This window comes from Chrysochloris asiatica, unplaced genomic scaffold (genome assembly GCF_000296735.1).
Source record: "Chrysochloris asiatica unplaced genomic scaffold, ChrAsi1.0 scaffold00177, whole genome shotgun sequence".
NCBI lineage: Eukaryota > Metazoa > Chordata > Mammalia > Afrosoricida > Chrysochloridae > Chrysochloris > Chrysochloris asiatica.
This window is the reverse complement of record NW_006408695.1, coordinates 1,419,289-1,430,834: the sequence shown is the minus strand read 5'-3', so window position 1 is coordinate 1,430,834 and position 11,546 is coordinate 1,419,289.

Below are 11,546 nucleotides of genomic sequence, written 5' to 3'. Positions count from 1 at the left end.
TTAAAAAGTACCAGACAGACCACTTTGATTTCTTTCTGTGTCTCTTCCTTTATGTGTCTTTCTTTCCTTCAGTTTTCCCATCTCAATATCAGGATGAAATTCAACAGATACAAGATACATTAGAAAAAGAACAAAAGAAACATGCATATTGGAAACCAAGTTACATTGCTATTCCTTGGCTTATTTCTCTTGTATTCTCTCTTGCATCTGTCAGTATTTTATATGTTTTATGAAAGGCAACCATAAAAATGATAACAGTTACATAGGGTGAGGTGAAGTATATTCAGAATAAATTCAGACATTCAAAACACTAGTAAATTCTACAGAACAAATTGCCAGTTTTTCCAATAAATCAATGACATATATAAAAGAAAGGGTGACTGATAGAAAACAAGTGTTTAGAGACATAGTAACATAATGTGTGGCCCTTGTTTGGATACATATTTTAACAAAATAAATGCAAATATTTTGGTATGGACTGAGTATTAAATGATATTAAGGAATTATTATGAGTTGGAACTGACTAAATGGCACTTAACAACAACTAAGGCATTGTTAATTTTTTTAGGTGTCATAGGAACTGATGTTATTGGTTAAAGAGGCATATTATAGATGTAATGATGAAATGGCATATTGTCTTGGATTTGTTTTTAAAATACTGAAAATGGTGTTCACACTATTACTTTTTGAATTGGCAAATATATAAGAGGAGTAATAATGTATAGCTAGAGTCCTGTTATGGCACTGTGGGTTAATGTGCTGGACTGCAAAGCACTTGAACCACCAATGTTGATAGTACAAGCTCACCAAGTGCTTCTTGAAAACCCTGTACAGGGTCGCTATGGGTTGGAACCAACTTGAGGGCACTTTAGGATAACAACAAGAAGGTATAGGGATGTGGAGAATGGTTGTTAAGAACCATGAAGAAATATGTACTTCTACAAATTACTGAAATAACGTCATCTTGCTCAAACATATTTAGAAGGAAATATGGAAATATGTAGTCCTTCGAAAAATACATGTATCTTCTTAGCCAAATTCACATTAGTATTGGCATTAACTGTAAGTAAGTGAAACAAGAGGTGAAAATGAGGGCTCTTTAAAGGGTATGTTTGATTTTGAATATGTTTGAAATGTTAAATAATAAAAAGAAAAGAGAAACAATGCTTTCAGATTTTGAGGGGGAAAAATGCACATTTGCAAGTTGAATGAGAGATTGAAAGAATACAGAAAAGTCCATAGAGGTAACATAGTTAGTTACCAATGTTCTTTTTGCTAATTTACTTTCTAATATTTCTCCTCTAAGCATGTATGGGAGTCTTGGTGTGGAGTTGTGGGCTAATTTGTCAGACTGCAAAGTCGTTTGAACTGCAAGGTCAGTGGTTTAAGCTCACCAGCTGCTTCTTGGAAACCCTACATAGGGTCACTATGGGTCGGAACCGACTCGACAGCACTTCACAACAACAACAAGGAGATGATACCATGGGGAAGAGTTACAACACCTTGACTGAACACCCTATCCATTTACAGAGTCTATTCCTTACTAAACTGTATGCCCTGTTTGTACTTATTTCAGGAACTAAAGACAAATATCGTAGGTGAATTTAAAATTGCTTTCAGTTCTAATAATCTGTAATTCCAAACTTCCATCCTCTGTGCTGATGTTTTCTTTATAGATGATCATGATAGTGCTGATGATTGTTGTTGTTGTTAAGTACTGTCAAGTTAGTTCCAACCCAGCAACCCTATATAGGGTTTTGGAGGAGCAGCTGGTGAGTTTGAACATCTGACCTTGCAGTTCAAACCAACCTTGAGGTTGAGTGCTTATCCTATAACATCACATAATTCTACAGGTGTCTTGTTCTAAATACGTAGATGTAATTTATTCAATCCTTGCCTCAAAACTTGAGTTGTTGTTATTCAGTGTCATCACATTAGTTCTGACTCATAGAGATGGTGTATAGGGTTTCAGAGAAGTGGCAGGTTGATTTCAACCACCGATCTTGCAGTTTGAAGTCCAGTGCTTATTCTATAGCACCATACCCGGGATCTGAAACTTGAGTTAGGAACTATTATTTTGTCATGTTATAGATGAAGCAAAATCCCAAAGAGTCTAAGTAATCAATTTAGGAATACAAAGCTATTAAATTGAAAATAATAATCCATTGTAAATTTTGCAAAAATAAGCCTTTGGGGAAAATTATGGATTGAGATAATTAAGCTTAAATTAAGTCTAGACAATATGTGATGATTGCTTTAACTGATTTTGTAAAATCAAGAACTTAATATTTATAAATGAATCCAATATGTCAATATTCATCCTATTCTTGCTTATCATACACAACAAAGCTTATTGATCTGATAACAAAATCTGTAGAATAAATCATTGGAAGTGAGCACTTTTTTAGTCCTTTTATATTAACAAAATTAACATTACTTTAAATATAGTAGCATATTTTTACCTTCACATTGTATGCACATGATCTTATCTCTAGGCAAAATAAGCCATCCATCTCTGCTTTGGTAGTGTGGCTAGATAGTAATACTGTTATAAGAGCTATAGTAGTAATATAATTTTTAAAATATTAAAATTCAGCTTTGATATTAAAAATAAAATTGCAGAAATAGAAAAAGATTGACTCATATTTCCTAGGTTGTTAAATACCGTGGAGTTGGTTTTGACTCATAGTGACCCTGTACAGGGTTTACAAGGCTGGAAATCTTTACAGGAGCAGAAAGCCTCATCTTTCTCCTGCAGAACAGCTGGTAGTTTTGAATTGCTGACCTTAAGGTTCACGGCCTGATTCGTAACCACTATGCTACCAGATTTCCTAGGTAGGATTACCATAAACAGGCTAGGAAAGAAAGAACAAAGGGAGAAAGGGGAAGCAGATTATCTGCTGTTTGTTATAATCTTCTCTTTTTTTTTCAGTAAAGTCTTAGAGACCAGAAGCACATTACATAAATAAGAGTGAACAGCAATGGCATAAAGGTTTGCCCTGCTTTCCCTTTGAGACTCTGCAAAGAAACTCTCTTAGGTTCCCACCCACACTACTGTGGAAGCCACATCAAAGGAACAGGTCTCCTCCTGGCTGCAAAAAGTTGTTTCTCCTTCCACACTTTTATCTATGTCAAATTACATACACACGTGCACTCATAGATTTTTCATCACTGTGTATAATAAGCTCTGGATGTTTTTAAATAAATTGGCAGTACATTCTGAAGACCTCTCTAGATCTACTGTCATAGATGTGCCTTTTTACATTATCAGTTTAATGTTGTGTTGAAGGAGTTTCACAATATATTTAACCATTTTTGCCATTAAAATTAGTGTTGCCATAAATAACCTAGGCCATTTATTGGTGCTTTTAAAAACACTACTTCCCTAGAATAGTAATTTATCTAAAGAAGATACGTGTATTTTTCAAAGGAATAGACATTTCCATATTTCCTCCTACATATATTTATGCAGAATGAATTTACTTCAGCAGTTTAGTGCATCTTTTTCTATGGTTCTTGACAACTATTATCCACATCCGTGTTTACTACTAATCCTCTTAATTTTTGTCAATATAAAAGATAACATTTAAAATTTAATGACTAAAGGATGTTATTATTTTAAATAGTGATATAATTTTATCCAAAAATGATGAGGGATTACAAATACATAATTTAACACATAACAGAATCACTTAAGTAGCTAAAGATTGAAATGCTTGTTTCCCATGAATTAAAAATGTACCTTCCATCTATGAACAAAATGACTGAAGTATTTGTTACCTAAATGTCTAACCTGTTCAAATAACTTTTTTCTCTTTCCATTGCACATCTTCTATGATTCATTACTTTGGGAGGACAGAAATCCATCAAATGTTCATCACCATGACCTCTGTTCATTAACTTTGAATAATATCTCTTTCTTTTTTTGCAAATTGTTTTGGTTTGGACATTAACAGAAATAGAAATAAGGCAAAAATTGACATCCAATTGTTTTGTAACATTTTTATCAAATCATATCACAATAAAGGTAAAATTATATGGACTTATTTGCTTTTATTATTTAATATATATTTCATAACTTATTTTCCCTTTAACATGTAAACAGAAATGAAATGGCAACTTTATAAATGTATGCCACTAAATAGCAACATGCAATGTGTTCCTGTAGGAACATTTATACAGCTATAATTTGAGGGTGGTTGCTTAACTAGTGGTACTGAAAAACGATCAGTACTTTGATAGAAGCAGTATTTGTAACTTGGAAAGTTAAAAAGAGGAAACCCGCCACCCCACCCCACCCCCAAGGAGATGAATTGACACAGTTGTAACAGCAATGGACTCAAAAACGTAACAATAATTGTGAGGATGGTACAGGACAAGGCACTGTTTCATTCTGTTGTGCATAGAGTCACTAAGAGTCAAAATGGACTTGATAGAATTTAACAAGAATAACAACATACATCTTTTAACATTAATCATATACTACTAAAATAAAAATATATCTGTATATATTAAGAGAAAAGTAGTAATTTAAAAAAAAAACTGGCATTGCCGAAGATCTAGGAGACCTGGTGGTTCAGTGAGTTAAGCATTGCATTACTAACAGAAAAGTGGTTCAAACCCATCAGCTGCTTCATAAGAGAAAGAAGAGGCAGTCTGCTTCCATAAAACACTATAGGGCAGTTCTCCTGTGTTCTATAGCACTGATGAGTCACAATCAACTTGCCAGCAGTGGGTTTGGTTTTGGTCTTTAAAATTTTCCAATCTTTTAAGCAAAAAGAGAAAATGCAAAGGGAAACATTAGAATATTCCCATATATAAAATAAGTCTGAATACACTAAAAATTAAAAATCACTAGTCTTCACATTTTCTAATTTTAAAAAAAGAGAGAAATTAAGTAGGTTGATATGTTAACTTACTTTGTTACATACACAGTATAGATCTTCCTCTGCCTATGATAACAAATTATGCCCTAAAACATGGCTCTTAAAGAAATGATCTTATATTACATTTATAAAGTGGAAATACTATTTACAAAGTGAAAGCACTCAGAATTCAAAATTGGGGATTATTTTCTATAGATTGAAATATATATATATTTGTTGTAGTTGTTGTTGAGTGCCATCAAGCTGGTTCCAACCAATAGCAACCCTGTATAGCCAAGGAGCTACTAGTGAGCTTGATCCACTGACCTTGAGGATCAAACTGACTCTGCAGTCCAGCGCATTAACTCACAGCTCCACATCAGAGGCTGTAAATCATTACGGGAGCAGAAAGTCTCATCTTCCTAGCATGGAACAGCTGGTAGTTTCAAACTGTTGACCTTGAGGTTATCTGGACTCGTAACCACTATGCTACCAGAGCTCCTATATATACATAAATATGTAAAGAATACCCCAAGGAGATGGATTGACACAGTGGTAGCAGCATTGGACTTAAAGATAATAATTGTGAAAGTGGTACAGGACCGGGCAGTGTTATGTTCAGCTATACATCAGAAACAATTGGACAGAACCTAACAGTGACAATGAAAGAAAGTTTAGGGATTTCAATGGCAAAGTTAGGAAAAGAAAACTTAGATGTTAGCCCCATTGATTACAGTAATTTTTTTAGGTTCAACTTTCAAAACAGTACCTAAATTTTCTGAGTTCATCAGGATTTTCCTTACTATTCTTCCTGAGAGTTATCCAAATGCAGATTTGAAAGTGTTTTAATGTTAGATGAAAGACTTTGTTGTTGTGTGCCATAAAACTACTTTCAGCTTATAATGACCATGTTTTGCTGGTATGGCGCTACAGGATAATGTGATGGACTGCAAGGTCAGTTTGAACCACAAGGTTGTCAGTTCAAACCCACCAGTCGCTCCTTGGAAACCCTATACAGGGTTGGTATGAGTTGGAACCAAATCCACCTTGTGTTCCAAGGCTTATCCCACAGTTATACACTGCTATACCTGCTATCCCCTAGCTATGTCTCTGTCAGTAAGGTCACTATAAAGTGGACTATACAGCAGCAGATTTTTCATTGAAGCTCAGATGTGGACTTTTTCAGAAACAGTGATTCTAAATTATAATACTCATAATTTGTTAACTAGCAAGGAGGAAGATAAGACTTGGAATTTTTTGTTTATTTATTGTCCATTTGTGTTCTAACACTTAAAGATGTAAGTATTTTATCACAGATCATGTATAATTCTAGGGGTGGGGGGAAATAAGAAATGTATCTCTGCAAGAATTGTTACTTCATGTATTCATGGGGGTTTCAAAAAGTTCATGGAACAATTCCATTATCCTTTAATTCAATTTTTCATGGATTTTTTGAAGTCTCCTGATATTGTAAACAAAATTGGAAAGAACTTTCATATTTAAGAACAGACAAACTATTCATATAATGCTGTGTTAATATCTGTTGTGTCAATTCTGACTCAAGATGACCGCATGAGTTACAAAGTACAGCTGTTCTGTAGGGTTCTCTTGGTGGTAATTTTGATGGAAGCAGATCACCAGGTCTTTGATTCAACAGTACCACATGTGGGTTTTACGTTGGATAGCAGTCAAGTGCATATTGTTTGTACTACATAGGGATCTTAGTCATACAATTTTGTTGTTATTTCTACTATCAAGTCTATTTTGACCCATGACAACCTCATGTATAGAGTTGAACTGCTTACCATACTAGGAGGCTTCAAAACATCCATTAAAAAATTGGGTTTTCAGGTTTGTGACCTTTGGAACTAAATCTCTAAGCCTGTCTTTTGAGGCACCTTTGTTTGCGTTCAAACTGCTATACTTTCAATTAATAGTTGATTGCTCAATCCACTGAGCCAGTGATGGATACCTATTCATACAACAGTTTTCAGAAACCAACAAAAACAAAAAAGCACAAGCTAGTTGCCATCTGTTGTTGTTGTTAGGGGCCCATTGAATCAGCTTTGACTCACAGCAATTCTGGACACCAAGGAAAGAAACACTGCCGAGGCCTGTGCTCTCCTCACAATTGTTACATTTGAGCTCATTAGATGAGCCATGGTCCTAATCTATCTCATTTGGGGATCTTCCTATATTTCACTGGTCTTCTATATTACTGGAGTCCTGGTGTGGCACTATGGGATACATAATGCACTAGGCAACAAGATTATTTTGAGCTGCAGTTTAAACCCACCAGCCCCTCCTCAGAAACTGTACATAGTGTTGCTATGAGTCAGAACCAATTTGACAACACTTAACGACAACAACTACATTACCAAGCATGATGCCCTTTTCCAGGGACTGATCCGTCCTAATAGCATGTCCAACGTATACAAGAATTCCAAAGTCCTGCATCCTGGCTTCCATAGATAGAACATTCTTGCAGTACTTCTTCCAAGACAGATTAATCTTGCCATCTAGTAGATCCATGACCCTCATACTATGGGATATGTATTAATTGAAAATAATACTGTAGAGGTAAATTCAGGCACCTGAAAACTATGTGTTACAGTATTTCATTAAAAAGTGGTTATGAAATTGCTGATTCTTGGGTATATGTTACATATGTATGCTGTTAGGTGTTGTCAAGTTGGTTCTGACTCACAGCTACTCTATACAGAACAGAACTAGACACTCTCCTGAACCATTCTCACAATTGTTATGCATGAGGCAATGCTGCTACCACCATGGCAAACCATCTAGTTGGGAGTCTTCCACTTTTTCATTGACCCTCCACTTTACCAAGCATGACATCCTTCACCAGGGACTGGTCTCTCCTGATACCATGTCTGAAGTACCAGAGAGTCTTACCATCCAGGCTTCTAAAGAGCACTTTGACTGCACTGCTTCTAACACAAACCTGTTTGATATTATGGCAGTCCATGGTAACTTCAATATTCTTCTCCAAAACTGCAACTTAAATGCATCCATTATTCTACAGTTCTTATTCATTGTCTAACTTTCACATGCTCATAAGGCTATTGAAAATATCATGGCTCAGGTCAAGCACACCTTAGTCCTCAAACTGACATTTTTGCTCTTGAGTACTTTAAAGATGTCTTGTGCAGCAGATTTGCTTGATGCAATATGTCTTTTGATTTGCTGACTACTGCTTCCATGAGTACTTACTTTGGATCCAAGCAAAATGAAGTCTTTGATGGCTTCAATCTTTTCTCCATTTAACATGATGTTATTGATATATCCAATTGTAAGGATTTTAGTTTTTTTTACATTGAGGTGCGACCCATACTGAAGGCTGTAGTTTTGTTTTTCATCAGTAAATATTTAAGTCCTCTTCACTTTCAGCAAGCAAGAATGCATTATCTGCACATCACAGGTTGTTAATGAGTATTCCTCCAATCCTGATGCCACATTCTTCTTCATATAATCTAGTTTCTAGGATTATTTGCTCAGAAATTGAATAAGTATGGTGAAAGAATACAACTCTGGCACACAACTTTCCTGATTTTCACCATTCAGTATCTCCTTGTTCTGTTCTAACAAATGCCTCTTGGTCTATGTACAGATTCCTCATGGCACAATTAAGTGCGCTGGAATACCTATTCTTCACAATGTTATCCATAGTTTGTCATGATCCACACAGTCAAAAGCCTTTGCATAGCCAATACAACAAAAGCAAACTTTTTTTTTTTATATAAATACTTCATATAAATGTCTTAGGAGTATAGAATTTTATTAGGTACTTTTTCCATGCATATTTTTCTAATGAAATGTGTAAATGCATCTATAAGTATGTTAACTGAAGTAACTTGTGGCAATTTAAACTTCTTTTCTCCTTTAACCAAACCAAATTGTGCTGCCATTGAGATAATTCTGAATTACAGTAAATCTACATAGGGTTTCTGAGGCTATACATAGTTACAGAAGAGGCACCCTCATCTTGCTATTGTAGAGCAACTGGTGGATTTGAACTGCCAATCTTGTGATTAGCAGTCTGGTTCTTATCCTACAACACAAAGAGTTCCTTTAGGCTTTGCTTATTTATTTGGTAATTATGAATTGCCTTAAACACTTGATTACTGCTAAGAAAGATAGAGAGCAACTCAAATTTATTTTGCTATACATTTTTTATTAGCAGTTACTCTAAATGAGTTCCAGTTTTTCTGAACGATTCTATTCCATTACTCTGTCAAAGTAATTTCCACTATGCGCAAGAAGTTTTAAGTGATCAATTGGGACCCTTAGCTTACTGTGGCATTAAGATGAGCTGACATTATTTATATCTTCCATTGGTTGCAGCAAATTGAATTATCCTTTCTACTTTAGGGCAAATCTCATAAATTTAAAATAATTTATATTCATGAAACTAACTCCAGGTGAGTATGAAACTTTAATTATGTAACTGATTGAACAGATCATCTTTAAAAAAGACTCTCCTTCCACAATGCAAGCTATACTTCTGGTTCAAGGTACTTTGGGATTTGGAACAAGAGGTTCACTGTTGAACTACCCCTTGCTTTCCTCTCACTAGATAAGGTTTAGTCTTTTTATTCATGGTTTTGGATTATGCCCCAATACCATTAGTGTGGAGTCCTGGTGTGGTGCTGTAGGTTAATGCGCCAGACTGCAAAGCCGTTTGAACTACAGGGTCGGTGGTTCAATCTCACCAGCTGCTCCTCGTAAACCCTATACAGGGTCATTATGGGTCGGAACCGACTCTATGGCACTTAACAACAACAACCATTAGTAAGGAAACCTGGTGTGGCACTTCAGGATAAAGCACTGGAGTGCAAGGGCAGTTTGAACTGCAAAGTTGGTGATTCAAACTCAACAGCCCTCTCAGAAACTCTAGACAGAGTCTCTATGAGTTGGAACTGATTCAATGACACATAACAACAACACCATTACTGAATATTTTGATGGAGATTCTGTAGACGAGTCCTGACCAAAGGGAGGAAATCCAGAGAAGAATTTTAAATTCCCATAGATTTTATAAAGTTATCGGGACTAGATGAACCTCTAAACTTACTGTCATCAAATGGTCTTTAAAACATAAAACAAAAATTTCCTCTGAAATCTTCACAAAACCAAATGACAGTTTAACTCATTGGAAAAATTCTGTTTGTACATTATACTATTTTAAGAACTATGTTTATTGGTTCAAAGTGACAACAGCAACTCAAAATTGCAGATGGGAACCATACAGAGTAGTAAGCTCATAATAATGGAGGAGGATGAACTCATAAAAGGAGGGTGAAAATGATCGCACAACTCGAATACTGTAATCCATCACACTAGCTTGTATGTGGAGAAACCATTGCATTGAATTTTCTGCGAATAGTCTCAGCAATAACAACAACAACAACAACAACAACCATGAAGCAACAGCTCTACTCTGACACACACAGGATCACCGTGAGTTAGAATCGATTCAATAGCAGCTGGTTTTTAAAAATATCTAGCATCACAGAATTTCTTCATTTAGCATTTGTAGCTTTAAGAAACGTCACAGTTTAGACCATACATTGTATAAATGTCTTAGTTATCTAGTATTGCTATAACAGAAATATTAAAAATGAACAATTTCAGCAAGCAGAGATGTTGTCTCTCACAGTTTACAGTTTGGAAGGGTAGAAATGTGAATTCAGGGTGCTAGTATTAGGGAGACTTTTCTCTTTGGCGGCTCACAGTTTAAGAGGAAGGTCCTTTTCTCCTTTCAGCATCTGTGGGAACTTTCTTGGGTGTTTCCACATGTGTTTTGGAATCAATTTTTCCCTGGCCCAAGAAGGTTCTCAGCACAGGAACCCTGAGTCCAAAGGACTCACTGCACTCCCAGCTATTATTTTTTGGTGGTAACATATCTCTCTTTTTGCTTTTTTTTTTTTCTCCTTTTTTCCCTTGTAAGATAAGAAGTAATGTAGGCCACACACCAGGGAAACTTTCTTTACATTAAATCAGGGCTGTAAACTGAGTAAGGGTGTTGCATCCCACCCTAATCCCCTTATAAATGATTGGTTGTCACATCAAATCAACATCAGGGGGCATAGTTACAACATTCCATAACTGCCAAACCACTGGGAATCATAAGCCAGCTGATTTGACACAAATTTTGAGTGGACAATATTCAATTGATGACAACAACCCACCTCAAGAGATACATTTGTGGGGTCTTTCTAGAGAGAGTCTTTCTACACAGTTCTCCTTTGACAACTTCTAAAGCCACCCCTCCATACAACTTCAGCTCACATGACCAAATAGCTGTTCATCATAGAGTTTCATTCTGCTCAGGTCCATTGCCTGAGAGATGGGTGGAATAAGCCAGTAACACTTGCATTGTTGCTAAATGGGAAAATGCCAGGCTTTCCTGTTACCTTGCCATCCAGGGCCATATTGTTGCAGCCTATGTCTAGCTGAGGAACATAATTTTAGTTTCCATTCTTGCAGCCATGTTAATCTTTACAAATAATTCTCTTGAATTGCTCTGTTTAGTTCCATGGTGAACATTTCCTCAGCCTTCTTCCTCTAATTGGAAAGGAAATATAGGATCTGATTGTATATTGCAAAAATATGATGAACATAACTCTATACTCTGCAATTTGTTATTGATTGTTGTCTAGT